This window comes from Pygoscelis adeliae, unplaced genomic scaffold (genome assembly GCF_000699105.1).
Source record: "Pygoscelis adeliae isolate BGI_AS28 unplaced genomic scaffold, ASM69910v1 Scaffold83, whole genome shotgun sequence".
Taxonomy (NCBI): domain Eukaryota; kingdom Metazoa; phylum Chordata; class Aves; order Sphenisciformes; family Spheniscidae; genus Pygoscelis; species Pygoscelis adeliae.
Window position 1 is genome coordinate 1,986,781 of NW_008824467.1, and position 15,932 is coordinate 2,002,712.

Genomic DNA, 15,932 nt, shown 5'->3' on the forward strand with positions numbered 1-15,932 from the left:
TCTTCTTGTGCAAAACTTATTCTATACCTTCTTTCCAACTGTTGTTTAGGATTTTAAGTGAGGCTAATTTTTCACAGAGCTTTGCTTTCATGTGCTACTTCTTGAATTTCAAATTAAAAAGTTCATTAAAATGGAAAAATTGAAAAGTATGTGGTTTCTGGAAGGTTTTCAGTTTTTTTAACTGTTTTGTGATTACACAATAGCAAAATGGGAGTTGCAGTAGGATATCCCATCAAATTAAGTGTATCATTAAATGTCAAGATTTTGTTGGTTTTAATCTCATTTATATTAAAGTGAACTATTGAGGTGAAAGTGAAAATGAGAGCAACATTTGTAAGTGACATCAACCTCATATTCTGGCAACATTACGTATCTCAGGAATTATACCGCAGTATTCAGAGCACTGACTCACTAACTGTAAATATGCCTGTTAATGTTGACCTTATTTTGTGTTACTATCCAAAGAAAGCTTTATCTTAAAGGTGTATCAAAATATTGATTTGAAACTCCAAGTTTAATTGGCTATTTCACAGTTATATTATCTAACAAGAAAGGAATGGCTTGCATCACCCTTTGTCATTTCTGGACCATTATTCTTGAAAGAATAAAGAAGGTAAACCTGCAGATCAATTACCTTTTGGCTATGATGACTAGACCATTATTGAGCAATTACCTATTTTATCAATGATTTATCTTACCCTTGGTAACAGTGCAAAGCAAATTTTTATGTCATACACATATGATCACAATTGATAAGGGATTTATGATACTAATCATAAATCCATTTTTGTAGTTGCTCTGCTGGGAGGATATCATGCAGTGTAAAGCATCATGTGTAATATATATCATGTATGTGAAGGATAAAGGTCTGGTACAGTGTTTTATTGTTCTGTTCAGTAGGTTAAAAATTATGAACTGATTTTCTAGCTACTATTGACTGTGGGTTTTGTTTCTTTTATCTTGCTGGATGTGAGAATGGTGTATTTGCTTTTCTGCTTACAACAGGGAAGTTGCAGAGGAAAAACCCATGACAGCCAAAAAAGATACATGTTTATACATATATGGCTGTACCTCACTGTGTGTCTCAGTCTGTAATGTATTGCACAGGTAATAAATAATTTTCTCAAAATCAACGAATCAACAGGCAATACTGACTAGCAGCCATCACTTTGGGCAGAGAGACGAGGTTTTATTCCTTGTTCTCACCCTGACTAGCCATTTTTTCAATCTTTGCTATTTTCTTACACATTTTCCTGTCTTGCATGTAAGCTCCTCAGGGCACATACCATGTGTCAGTATGCTTTGGTGTAAGATAACAGTCATAATTTCACTTGACATTTATTACAATAAAGTAAGTAGCAATGTATTTAGAACAAAGGCATGGTTCACAGCGATGCCTGATAAAACTGATTAAGATTCTAATCACAATGTTAACCCTGCTTCTTTTTCATGTAGATTTTAACAGTTGCAATGCAGAACCAATATTGCTGATTTTATGTAACTGAGCAGGTATGTTGATTGTTTGAATAAGAAAGACGATAAACAGGATTTCGCTCGTGAGAAGAAGTACTCGAGCCTCCGTTATATTACAACATAGATACACTGTTACATAGCTGCATGGAGCTTAAGATCAGTGGTTCACCTGTTCTGACTTCTTGTCAAAGGTCAGACAAGCCATCAGATTTCTTCTAGTTACCTGGGAACATGTGTATGCTTAATGCATATTTTATAAATAAAATGCTACTAGTGACTTTAGACTTTCACTTTTTCTGGTTAAGTCATACATCAGTCTCCTTAGCAGGAGCTATAATCCAAGACACATCAAAGTTCAGGTTTCAGGAAAAAGAAACTACTCCAAAAATGTGATTTTAAAATGGCTTTACTGAACTATTAAACATGGTGTACCGCAAACAAATGAAAAATAGTTCAATATAAATACCACATGAGATAAACATATAATTAATGTATTTTTAAAATTCAACAGGAATGAAAAAGAATTCTTAATATTGAAATTCTTCCAAACTTTAAGTTGTTAAGGAACACTAATGGTGGTCAGGCAACTAGGGCTAAGGCTTGCCCTGGATGTCAAACATTAAGCTGTAAGGAAATAAGTGTTTCATTGCACCTGCAAGAGAGAACTACATAAACAGGAGGTGGGAGAAAGTTCATTATTGTAATTGTGGTAAATGGAAATACTGAATTTATTTTCTCATATGTAGGCAGTCTGACTGTAAACTTCAGATTGTTTTTATATCTTGTGATTATTTCAGCTAGCCCAATTTTGTCCTATGGTTAGGTCCTGACATGCAAATCAAAACTCTGTCCCTTTGACAAACTGTCTATGGCCAAAGGAAATCACCATTTCCTTTGATTCTTGTTCTCTTGTCATTTCTTTTTGGCCGTTTGAGGCTACTAGTCTCAAAACGCAAGCCCTTCTTATAAAATTATAAATATAGCAAAGGTTTTATAATAAGTACAGCTTTCCACAGAGACCTGTAATAGTGTATGTGTCCTTGCTAACATTTTTCATCCTGCCTTCTAACAATTGTGTGAGCGTATATATACACACACACATATGCATATATACTTTTATATATATATGAAATATGTATAAATACATATTGTATGTATGCATATATATCTCTGTCTCTCCTATTTTATTCCCAGTAAGCTTTGTTTCTCTAATCCATTGGTACAGATTCATCAGCAGTGATGTGAGACAACAGATATTTATCTCTAGCTAAACATCCTCCTGTTTCACTCTCTATTTTAGCTTTGTTATCTCTTAGTGCTTATTCAACAGTTCTTTCCAAAGCTACTTGGGACCACTGATCACCATCTTCTACTGTTGTTTCCCCCCCTCCCCAAATCAAAATGTCATGTCTGTAGGTCTTAGTACCACTTTAATATCAGCAAACTTCTAGAAATAATACATACATAGTACATACAATACTACCCCTTGAAACGCTTTGAAGGCAAGGCTCAACCTTATAATCTGAGAAGACTGAAGGAGAGACTGAATGGGTACACATGACTTCACTGCTTGCTGAGGCACTCTGCTTGATGCATCTGAGGTGGAGAAATAGTTGGTATCAGCTGTATTCCTCCAGCAGGTCTTCCTTGAGAGAGAAAAAAGTGCTGCCATTTTACGTATTTCAAAAAATGATTTTTGGTGAACATCTAAGCACGTGGCTTGCTCTAGGATTCCCAGACCAATGGGTCAGCTCAGAACCTCTATTCGCCTTTGCCTCCAGGCAAACAGAGCACTCTCCAGGGCAGGTTCTGTCAGGTAATTGGGTTCTTCAAGCATTTTTTGTCCACATTTTGAGAGCTTTCTTATTCCCTGGACTCTGTCCTCTAACTGTTCTGCACTTGTTTTGGTCCCCTGCCCCTGAATAAATTGCAGGTGAATTCTGACATTGATTTCTACATTCCTGGTGACAGAGAGCTGACATGATTTAGTGTTGTTATTTAGCCAGAAGGCTTTTCCCCTGCTCCACAGCCTCTCTGTACTCATTTATCAGCTTTCTGAATCTCTCTTGTATTTCTGTGCTTTAATTCTCTGATGGTGGCAAATAGTTTAAAATTGGTAAGTGCAAATGTGGCTTTGAGGCTACTGTATTTAGCTAGTTACACTTTGCTTCTGGCACTAGCAGTATGTTGCCTTTCTTGCTCTCAACAGCTACATCGAATTATTGTTCCATGTTGGAATAGGGAAGCTTGCATATGTAAATCTCATATTAGTTTATGGCTTTGGCAAATAACTTATTAATGCAAAATCATTTTGTTGACTCTAACCTCCTCATTAAATTCCATTATTTTTGATGTGCTTATGCAGAAGCATTAATACATAATCGTGATGGAGAGTTTAATGTATTAATGGATCCATTGGCTACAATGTTTTCTTTGTGCAAGATGTGCCTTCCTCATTCATTTAAACGGTTAATCTGATTATTTTAACCATTTGTATATTTATTAAATAACTGAAGTGCAATCTAGATAATTCTGTTATAAATTTAAATTAATTTTATTATATATATGAAATACATAATTATGATAGTAAAGAGTTATTTGTTGAATTAATTAAGTGAATGCTAGGAGCTCAGGGGCATTAGAGGATAGAAAGTCACAGTCAGAAAATGGAGACAGTTAAGTTAAGGCTTATCCTGTTCTTTTGTACAGAGCAGCACGGAAAACCAGGTCTGTATTTGTCATCTTTATTGTGGAAAATGTCAAGAAGTTGATGTTCAGTGGGGAATTTCACTGTTAAGTTCTAATACATTGCTGCTGAACACAGGTAGGCTTCAATCTTTCAGACACTTCTAATTTAGAAAAACCTGGAAGATTTTAAAGAGAATGGCTGAGAGACCATCTTGGGGAAAAAAAAAGAAAGTGGCTAATTTTGGTTAAGAAAGAGATGGCTGAAAAACATTCCGTGAAATGATGCGGTCGCTATAAGAATTCTTTACTTGAAAATCAGAGTAATTTTCCCCTTAGCCATGTCCTTGGCAATAACTGGAAAAAAAATGGTTGAAAAATTTCCTTCTGGGCAGCCAAAAATCATCCTGGGACTGATAACTGATATGGAAAATTTGAGTGGGACCTCGCAAAGTGCTGAACATCTGGGAGATGTTGAATGAAGAGGCAGTGTCCCAAATACACTACCCCCATGGCAGGATGGCACAGCCAAACTTTTTCTGCAATACCTCTTAGAAAACTTTTTGATGCTGCATGACATACCCAAAGGCTCATACCCAAAGGCTTAGTCTGATCAATATTTTCTGCTGTAGGCCCAACACACACAAGGAGAAAAGGAATGGAAATATACAGAAGGGAGATGTGAAGCTGTGACGAGCTGTAGTCAGTGAACTGTCTCTGGGTTCAGTGAAACTCTACCTCTATAAGTAGGTTAAATACTCTTCCTCACTACGCTTTTAAGGCTAATGGGGGGACAAAATTAAGGAGTGCTGTGGAACGGCTTTGTGTCAATGGTGCCAGTTAGAAAAGCATAAGTGAATAGCAATTCTGTCAGAAAACACATATGAGAAAAGTTATTTCCAAAGCTCTGTGAGATATGATCCTTTCTTTGTCTTTTCTACTGCTGAAGAGAATTGTGAAAACATGGAAATACATGAGATGTAATCCCAGAACGTAGTCTGCTGATGTGGGACAAGTTGGGACATTTGGAGATACATTTGGGAGATTTCAGATTGGAAGAAGTTTTAGTTCCTGTACGATATACATCAGCATAGGCTGAGTTCCTATTTAGTGGTGTCAGTCAGTAACTTGTTTATGGCTAAAACAAGTGACTAATTTAGAGAAATAGTCTTATTTCTTGCCATACATTTCTAGTAGTTATATCAACAGTATTATTGAAAGAATATGTTTGTTAAGAAGCTTTCTGTAAAAAACATTTTTTTCCTGGCATTTCCCAAGCAGCTAGGATGTTTGGCAGCTGTTGTGTTTAAAATAAAAATGTGTTTATTATTCGGCATGCTGGAATTTGGTATACAAACGGGGAGGAAAAAAGAACCCATAGTTCATCTTTCCAGATGAACTTCATCATTTTTTTTCAGAACCCACACTTCATCTTTTTTTTCAGATGTGATTTGTACTGTTTCTTCCTTAGTACTGTGGCACATCCGGTTCAATACTTGCACCTTAGTAGCATTTGCGTCTGTAGACTTTCCCTCTGACAGATATTTTGCACTTTCTTTCCTCAGATGGAAACTCATGTTCACCAGTCTTAATGTTTACCCAAATTCAATAACAAAACGATGAAAACCAATCTTCTGTGTTTTATCCACTGTTTACATAGGGTGATTAGAAAGGTGTTCAGTACACAAGGATTTCCTGCACTGGTTGACTGGTGACCTTGGTCAATGCTGACTTAAAATAACTGTGCTTTGTAAAGGACAGGATGAGAGGTTGTTCAGTTATCACACTAGCTCTGTTTGAGCTATTTCATACATTAAAAATTGACAAATGAACTGAATTATGATAGCAATTCTGTGAACTTGACCAGTGCATAGCACCAAAGATGGATTCAGTTGAAACCATCAAATTGATTTTGTAAAGGAAAATAGGTTGTCTAGGATTAGGAACCAAGGTTCACAGTCTAGCTTATGTGAGAATATGAAACTGGAGGGATACTAACAGGCACATTCTACTTTTGTTGTACTTGGCTGACTTTTGTGACTATGCTGTAAAGATAGGGGGCTGAAAATTTGTGAAGAATGTGACTAATACATCAAACATCTTTCCTGAGAAGTAGGAGCAGGTTTTAATTTTAAAAGCAGGAGGCTAAAATTTGAAGACAGTTTTAAAGTGAGAAATCATGACAAAGATAACTGGTAATATCACAATTTGATTAGACATGTAGATTGTTCTCCACTGTGGAAGTCTTTGCTGGCTAAAGCTAAGATCAATCCATCTGCTTGTTGCTGGCTGCTACTCCCTTTCCACAGTATGGGTCTAGAAAGTATCTGACCATCACAGTATGAATAGGAATGTGTACTGTTACTTAAAAATATACATTCTGTGTTAGTAAGATTCACATTTAGAGGTGAGGAAAAACTTGTTACTATTTTTAAGTCAGAACTGAGTTACAACGTGGTTTGTCAGTTTCATTATAAAAGTTTGAATGCTTTTCTATTACCTTCATATTTTAACTTAGCTTTGTTTTAAGATAATTCCAACACTTCTGCCTGTTTCTGATGGGTTGTTGGATTTTGTTGGATTTACCTTTTAACAATTACGTACTGTTCATATTGTTGCTGTGGGTTTTAAAGATGTGTGAAAGACTGATTGATCAGTTCATCAACACATTCATGATGCTAATTGAGAATTTTCCACGAGTGACAAATTCTTATGAATCATATCCATCAATGGCATATGAATAAAACCCAGCAGTTTTCAACTTAATTATTCAGCTGGCTTATTATTTAAGCAGATAGATTTAATTCCTCTGAAGAGAATTTAAAGAGCAGCCAAAACCCAAAATCTGTTAGTTGGAGTTTTAAGTTATGTTTTTCAGAAACTAACAAAAAAATTATTATGCAATGTTTAGCTACCTACATGTCACATGCTACCCTAAATTAATATACTGAAGAGAATTTTGGTGCCTCATTCCAGCTTCCCTATTCAGCTTCCTTTTTTGTTTATAGCCTGAAGAAAAGGACAAGAAGCTTTCTAGGCTTGAACAAAATCTTAGTCAGACACAGTCAGTACCACAGGAATTTCAGGTGCTTGTCTCTCTGATGTAAATTCAATGTCCCACAGTAGCTGTTTAACTTTTTTTTTTCAGAGATTGCTTCTGTATGTGACTATCTCAGAGGTTTCAATACACTTGTTTCCATTCAGTACTACCAGTTGGAAATGATGGATGAGTTTGCTTTTCCCTTATTAGTTGTACAGCTGCATACTTGATATCAGAAATTTAGCTAGACTTAGAAGATTGCAAGAAATTACATCTATCTAATCTAATATATTGTAATAAATACAGTATTTTTCAAGACATAAAACAATGTGCATGGGTAAGATGGTCTTGCTTCTAGCTATTGGACTACAAATTGGGTGAAACTGTATATTCTGCGGGCACAGTAACTTCCATTTCTTTCAAAATATACATCTAGGGTGAGCCAGAATCCTGAAAAGAACCTGCTTCCAGTCAGGTTCATTCAGAAATTTTCCTCATCTCATTTTGAAAAAGGAGAGACTTTTTTTTTAAGTCCAGCCAGAATAATGATTTGATACTAGAAGCGAGGACACAGAGGTTTTCTGGTCATTCAAAGTCTACTGTTATTGGATTCATTTTGCTTCCTTTGCTTCTCCTTTCTGAGACAGAGCATCAGAACAACAGGTTTTTCTTCATATTTCCTAATAATCAGTCTTTTCCTGTTCTTGGTTTGACTGAGTCACTCTTTAGAGAGTTAATCCATGCTGGAAAGAACTTAGTTAGTGGCACTAACTTTTGCTTTTCCTGCCCTGGTAAGTGGTCCTCTTTCCACTCAACCTACTGTCTGCAGAGAGCAACCCCCTTTGCCATCATTTCAACATCTGGCTTGGTTGCCTGGAAAAGAGCAACCAAGAGAGCTCACTATCAACCGAAACTGATCCCAGGGTAACGGAGTGATTTTTTTTCATGCATGATTTAGTCTGTGACTACATTTTATACAGCTTTATGACAGGGCAAAAACATTACTTGTTTTGAATGGTATGACAGAGAGGCAGAGTAACATTGGTAATTTTTTTTTTCATGACTTTACAATGAAAGCATATTTGGTTCAAAAGTGTTTGGTTTTTTGATTGCTTTATAGCTCCTAGAAGTTTCAAGTTAGGGATGTTTCTATAAGTCTTATCATGGCAAAATAGAGCAGAGCTTCCTGACAATCCATTATGTCTTCAAGTTCTTTTTTAAAAGTCAGTGATCCTACCCCATTCCACAAAGGACCTGAGAAAAAGGAGAGTAGCATATTCAAAGATAACATGTTAAATTCAGCTAACAGATAGCTGTGTGTGGTGACAGATGCATAAAAGTTTACACATATGATGAGATGGGCGCCATGACAGTAGCACAAATATCAGTAGATATGTTGAAGAAAAGCTTTAAAAGGAACCACCTTTATTATCACCTTAACTATGATTTTTTTCAATGTACAGACATAGTGTATCTGCAGGTGTGCCAACTGGTTTTGGTTGTGTTAGTATGGATTTTTAAAGGAATCTTATGAGAAGGAACTTTATGGGTACAGAGAAGAAGAAACTTCTCTGCAAAATGACAAGGTATTGAGCTGTTATTCTTTCCCTTCTTTTCAATTACACTAAGGTGGGAAAAGTCACTGTGTCCTTTCTTGGGGTAAATTAGCATTCATGTTACTTGACCTTTGAGATCATTGCTCACAGAACCTTTGTTCTTGACAACATAATTCAGACCACATGCAGTGTCCGGATGTGCCTTGAAAGTACTATTTGACTTGAATAACTATACAAAATTTCAAGTAAAACAGGACATTTTTGTTGGGAGGAAAAAGTGATGAGAGAGTCAGCAATTCTGCAGATGCAGCCAAGTTTATTTGAAAAAAAGACCCAAAGAAAAAATCCTGTTTCTTGAAAAGAGAAATCAATAAGCTAATGTGTTTTGCTCAGCATTTCAGCCCAGACTGCTTTCTCTCCAAAACCATCTTCAAAATACAGTTTCTACACTCTGCTTAGTCTTTTGGCCTTGTGGTATACTTGTGTAGTTCAGTTTCTTCATGATGGTGGATCACTCTGTTTTGGAATAAATAACTGTTTCTCCAGCATTGATTCACAACAGGGTTTGGGTTGATGTTTTTCACATTTCAGTTAATTCTATGGTATTTTTATACAGAAACTGAAAAAAAGATTGCAGTCTCACCTTCAACTTTCATCTTCAACTACCTGTAGTCCAACCCATAATAGTAATGAAAAATAAGAAACTTATTTCTGTGGCAGTATTATTAACTCTTGGTTTGAGTGTTTTGTTTAACTGAAATGAAATACTTCCCCTGTTTCAAAATGAGATGAGGAAAAATTTCAAATTATTTGTACTTTCAGGCTGAAAACAGTGTTTTTATTTCAAAAAGTAAAATGTAATGTTCAGACTTTTCATCCACTCTGTCATCATCTTTTTTTGTCAGAGGAGATGGGCGTGAAAATTGGTCATACTTTGAAATGGCCTACACTGCATTTTCAGGAATTTATCCATCTGCAAGTTTTCATCTATTTCTGGTCATAATCATACACCAGTGAACTAAATTAAAAGCTCACGGGCAACAAAATTTCTGGTGTTGCCTGTCTTACCAGTTGTCAATTTTGTACATAAGTCAAGTCAAACTACAATCATTCTTACAAAAATGAAGATACAGTTTTGGATGTAGATTTATCAGGGAATCCCATGGAAACTTGTCAATGACTATTGACATATGGCCATTTTTTGTCATGGCTTCTATCTGTGGGAGGATCCAACTTCTTATTGTCAGACTTTTATTATGTGCACTTTGTGAAGGTAGCAGTGTCTTTCTGTGAATTGAAAACTGAGCCATGGAAAAACAGTAGCAGTACAGATGTTTTTCCAAACATCCATCATGTTTGATACTTCTTTGTTGTATGTGCAGAAAAATGACATTGTCCTACTTAATTAATATTCTTCTGTTTCTTCACTGATGGATGCAATCTCATACAAATGAAAAGCAAAAAAAAACCCCCATGTGGCAAGTCTGAGCCACCCCAAGCCTTGAATGTAAACCTAAAAGGAGGTATATGATGAAAAAAGGAGTTATGAAAGAGGACTTAGTTCATACTAATTGTGAACTGATTTGAAAACAGTGGTGAAAAATATTATGAGTGTCATTGTCAGGCCAACATAAATTCAAAATGTGGTAACCCAAGTCACATTACGAAAACATATTTTGAGTGTGAGTTTCTTTTTAGAGAAAGAAACTGCAAAAACTGTTAAAATCCACTTTATTATGATTTTACTGCATGACCTTGCATTGTAAATTTGATACTATATGGTGTAGTATACTTACAGATACTTGTAAGAAAGTTCAAGCAAGACATACAATACTGTTATGAAAGCAGATGAGAGTTTACACTATGCTTCCAACCTAATAACTTACTATGGACTTCCCAGGACTGAGTCAAGGGTTTCAGGTCAAAAGAACAAAGATTTACCAGAGTGTTTTTGGCAGAAGGAATGATATACATGGTTCTACTTGAACTTCCTAAATTATAATTACTAGTCAGGGGAATACACTGCATGCATGAAAAATAGATTTTCAATACATGGACTTAAAAGTTCCCATTGCCTCTGAGTTTAATCATGACATATGATTTTAATGCATTTACCAGAATGGGCAAGAAACAGAAATAGTGTTATCCTTGCCTGGAAAGTTCCTACTTATTTTATGAATATTTTACTTAAGTAAAATGAACTACTGTTGTTACATTAGAAAAAATGTATATGGTAACTGATATGACTCCACAGTCATAAATGTGGAGATAAATAAAGCAATCCAGTCTGTGTCCTAAGGACACTGTATTCTAAATGGAAACAAAGCACAGACATTTTAAAAAAGCTAATAGAAAGGAAACTAAGAGTAATTACCACAGAACTTCCAGAATGATATGGTAATAAAGCAAGTACTTATGTAGTCTTTTTTTTTTCCTAATTAATCTGGAGGATTTCATGTGGACTTGATTTTTAGGATCATTTTGAAGAGAAACAGTTTAACAGTCTTGAACTTGTGGAGACTCTCAGAAAATATGTGGTCTGAATTGGACATGCAGCCTATAAAACCATGAGAATGTTGACAGACTCTTTAAACTGGTTATTCCCAGTTAAGTTGTTACTTTTCCTGATATTTCTTACAGATGTGGGACTAATGTTTATTCTTTTTGTTGTTTCAGTGTATGCCAAAGATAATTCTGATATTAACTTCCAGATTTTGTATAGTTTGTGGAGCTGAATGAAACCCAGAATTTCTGAGTTTTTCCTAATGTCTGTTGTTCTTGCATGCCTTTTGTAGACCACTGTAAGACATTAAATCAGAATTTTTCTCATGAAATATTCCAGTTTTTCAGAACTTCATCATCCTCTTACAAATCATTAGGAAAATTCCAGGTTGATTGTATTAACTGCAACAGACCTAAGGTCTTAATAGAGGTACAAAGTCATAGGGCATCACAAAAGATGTATCTTTGAAAACTTGACATATAGGCTAGAGATTGTGTTAGTGCTCAGCAGCCTTGCAGCTAATCTCACTGGTTACATTCTTTCTATTTTTTCGCTGTTTGAAGCCCCTCAGTAAGGTAGGATTGTTCCACAGAAGAAAACATGAAGAAAAACAGAGTGCTCAACTTCTGTCTATATATTTGCTTTCTACTTGTTGTGGTTTGGGGGTATAAAGTTATACTTGTTTCAGATCTGTATTTCTTCTGTTATTTTATGGTTAAATATGAAAGGCAAACAGGGAATTTGAAGTAAATTGAAGATGAAATAGTTTTCAAATAATTACTGCAGACCATTTTGTTGATCTTAATCACATGCATACTGTATCCTTTGGAAAGATTTAAAATGTCTTAGTCATTTTTCTTAGATGCCTTAGATTTCATAGAATATGTCTGTTTTAAAAAAAAAAGTAGCTAAGGCTAAATAGAGAAGCGCATCTTTTAATTCGGAAGGTTTCTCATCTAAGCTTCTGTATTACAGACACATTATGAACAATATTGATTTTCCTGACCTCAGCTGAGCAACATGAAGACTTAGCCTAGATTCGTCCCTACCTTAAATTTATCATAAATCTCGTATGTGCCAATATTCTATATTTGAATGTTTTGTGCACATTAGCAATATTGTAAAATCATATTGTATTAAGTGACAGACCACTAAATTTATTGCACAACAGGTTCATCTTAGCACTTCATGCATTATGAATAATAAAACAGTTATTGATTTTAATGACAGATTATTATAACATTAATTTTTTTTAGTTGTGGAGGGCATTTGCCCAATGGATACTGTACAGATATTCACTAAAACAGCACAGCCACAGGAAGCTTTCCTTATTTTATAACGAGGTTGTTCATCATAATTATGTTGTGTCAGCACACCCATATAGGTCAACTTGAGTTCAGAAAGATAGGATTATATTTTGTTCTCATGCATGCGTGTGTTTAAATGCTTTCCTCCCTTTAAAAATAACTGTAGCTACATGTATACTGTAAATAATTCCTATTCTATGACTTATTTCACCCTTATAATTTAGAAAATGAATTGTCACAGAAAGCTATGAGTATAATGTTAAGCAAACTACATTGTTTCAATGACAGTATTTAATCTTAAAAATAAATGGGAAATATGGTTTGCTGTAATACTTTTGTATTTATATGTATTTCCTCTCTTATGAGTCATTAGTGTTATTAGTAATTTTTTGCTGAAGTTGTGCAAAATTGTTTTTAAAGAGCTGAAATATTTTTGAAAGGCTCAAGAACCAGAAAAGTGTCTTTTTCTGCATACCATCTTCTTCAGCCTTTCTCATAATTAATTTAAATATATCCAACTTCTTTCAAAATATGCCAGGAATATCCTCCTTTTGGCTAAAAGCTAAGAGGAACTATTTTCAATTCAGCAGACATCATATTTTGCATATTATTGTCATTAACACTGAATATAAATTGCCTTTTTTCCATGCTGTGGAAGATAAATTTCCAGGAAACATTTTGTCAGAAATTTCTTTTTCTTCAAATATCAAGAGTTCACGTATGCTGGGGTTTATGTGGTTGTGTACTGTGATCTATTTAGTGTGTATGATTTCTCCTCATGCTTTTCCTCTCTCCAAAAGGCAGTAAATATCATGGCAAGAAAAAAAAAAGATGGAAAATGAGCCTAAAAAATGATTGCCATTTAAAGCATACATTGCGGTACAATACACCTTCTGTATGGTTATTCACAGTAAGAGGATGTAGAAAAAAGGTAAGGAGATGCTGCAGTAATAATAATCAAAATGAAGTCTTTTTTTTAAACCGTGAAAATCTCTGTGCACTACTTTGAAACAGCCAATTAACTTACATTACATACTGGCTTAAATGAGCTGATCAAACACAGAAACACTCCATCAGTCTTCATCTTGAACTCCAGTTCTCTAAAGGTTAATGTATCATCCTCCTTTATTGATTTCAATGGTTTCAGTTGTTGATATGTTAATATATGTGTTGGCAGTAAATTTTAATTTCTTTCTCATTTCTTTAAGATGCAAAAGGCATAATGCTCTTTGGCAAAAAAAATCAGGAGGAATAATTATAGGATGATTACTCTTCCTTCCCTGCCTCCTTTTCTTTCTCTCTCCAATAAATAAAATAAACAGGAAGGCTGTGTTCTGGGAGAAAAATCACAGACAAGCCCATATTGTTCCACTTCTTTTTTAGCTCATCACAATTTACTATGTAAATTTATTAGCACTCATTTTGTTGGAAAAGATCAGTGTTATTTCAAGCTACAGAAATACATTGAATGGAGATTTCATTTTAATTAGTCTGTATTTCCCACTAGTGGAGCTTCCAATTCTCATCAGTCCCCACTCATTCTTGGCTAGGGAGGCTTGCACGTTCCAAACTTACTCTGATGAGAACTTGAATTTACCTTAATAGTAGTGAGTATTGGGGATTTCTATGCATATAGATCTCATATAGTTGTCTATACTGATGAATGTCATTTTGAATGACATGTTGCAGCTCTCAGGTTGATTGGATGTGAGCCCAAGGGCATAGGTACCAGGCAAAGATGATTTTACTAGGACAGTTTGCATAACAAGCAACTGTCATCTCATTAGCAAGCATAGGCATTTTTGCCACATGCTGTTTAACACATCATCACACCTGTTCACACTTCATTGTCCCAAGAATTCAGTCAGGCAGCTTTCTGTTGGCTTTATTTTTTCATTCCTTACTGAGAGTTGGTTATTCTGTGCCAGATTCAGAGCTGTGAGACAAGTGCAGTTTAGGCTTTAAAATATGATGTGCTGTGAATATTGCTCTGAGGGGGCGTAAAGACTGGGATTATAGTTTGAATAATAACTAGCATCAGTGACCGTTTTATAGCTCTTCCTGCTACTTGGTGTTCTTTTAGAAACTGCATTATCTATCCTCATAGTCTATAAAATTGACCACTTTACCAATGCTTGGATTGATATGTAATCTGCCTTCCTTTCCTCTACTTGCTATAAAAGGCACCTCGAAGCCCCAGAGTAAGGTTTTTCTACAAAAAGAAAGTGAAGGTATCATCACGTTTTGCACAAGTCATTCCTTCAGCTTGGCAGATCCTTGTGTACCTATGCAATGGTAGCTCAGCCCCTGCGCCAGTGTCAGCCCTGGGCTACACATCCTGGGGGAAGGCTATGACCTTCAGGCTGGTCTTCTGGCCCACTAGTAGTCAAAATACAACTTGTCACTGCTGCTGAGGTGTCTGGTCAGCCAAAGTGAGTGCCCAAGGTTTACCTGTCCCCACAATTTAGCTGCAGGATTGAGAGGTAAACTTCTTTTTTAGCCCTAAAGAAGGAAAAGAAAAACGAGGTAGCGTATATTAGATGAGCTGGGGTCACAGAAGTGAGTGGATGGTAACAGGGGAAAATGTGAGGAGGGGATTGCAGTTGCAGATCTGGAAAAGGTGGGAAGAAGGAGAACGAGATGTGAGGGAAGACTGATTTCACTGGTAAGAAAGATGGAGGAGTGTCTTGAAGAGAAGAAGGGGGAGGAGAGGAGCCAGCCTTGATAAATTGGAATTGCTCATGGTCCACCTACTCAGCCAAGTTGTACTGCCTGTCCAACTCATCCTTTTCATTTGCTGATGATTGTTATTGTGGAGGCAGCTGCACACACCTTGCTTTTCTCAGAATAAGCACAAGTTAAGGTGTGGAAATTCAGGGAGCGAAAAAGCCTCCAATCTGCTACATTAACGGAAGTGTTTCTCACCATTTTTTATCTCTTGGTGTATGAGAAAAAGCAAAGTATCCTCTATACATGTCTTGTGATGTTCTGCCTATCTGAAAATATCGCTTTATTTAGTTCAATTTTCCCTTTTCATGTATCCTGTTGAACATACACTACTCTGCAAGTGCTACAGTATTTCTGCATTTTGTCATGTCCTATTTCTTAATCAATCAGAAATAGATAGCATTAACAACTGGGTTCAGTGAGTAAAATCTGAATCTTCCATTGTTTTTCTACAGAGAATGTGCTATGTGTTGGTGCCTACCAAATTTAATTTGGTCACCTCTCAGTATGTTGACATAATCAAATAGAAAACATAAGTATAGGATGGCAAGTGACTTACATTTGATCCACTTAAAAATGTGGAGTTCTTAATCCTCCTTGGCAGCATTTGCCCCCCTTTTTTAAATAGTTGTCAAAAACAG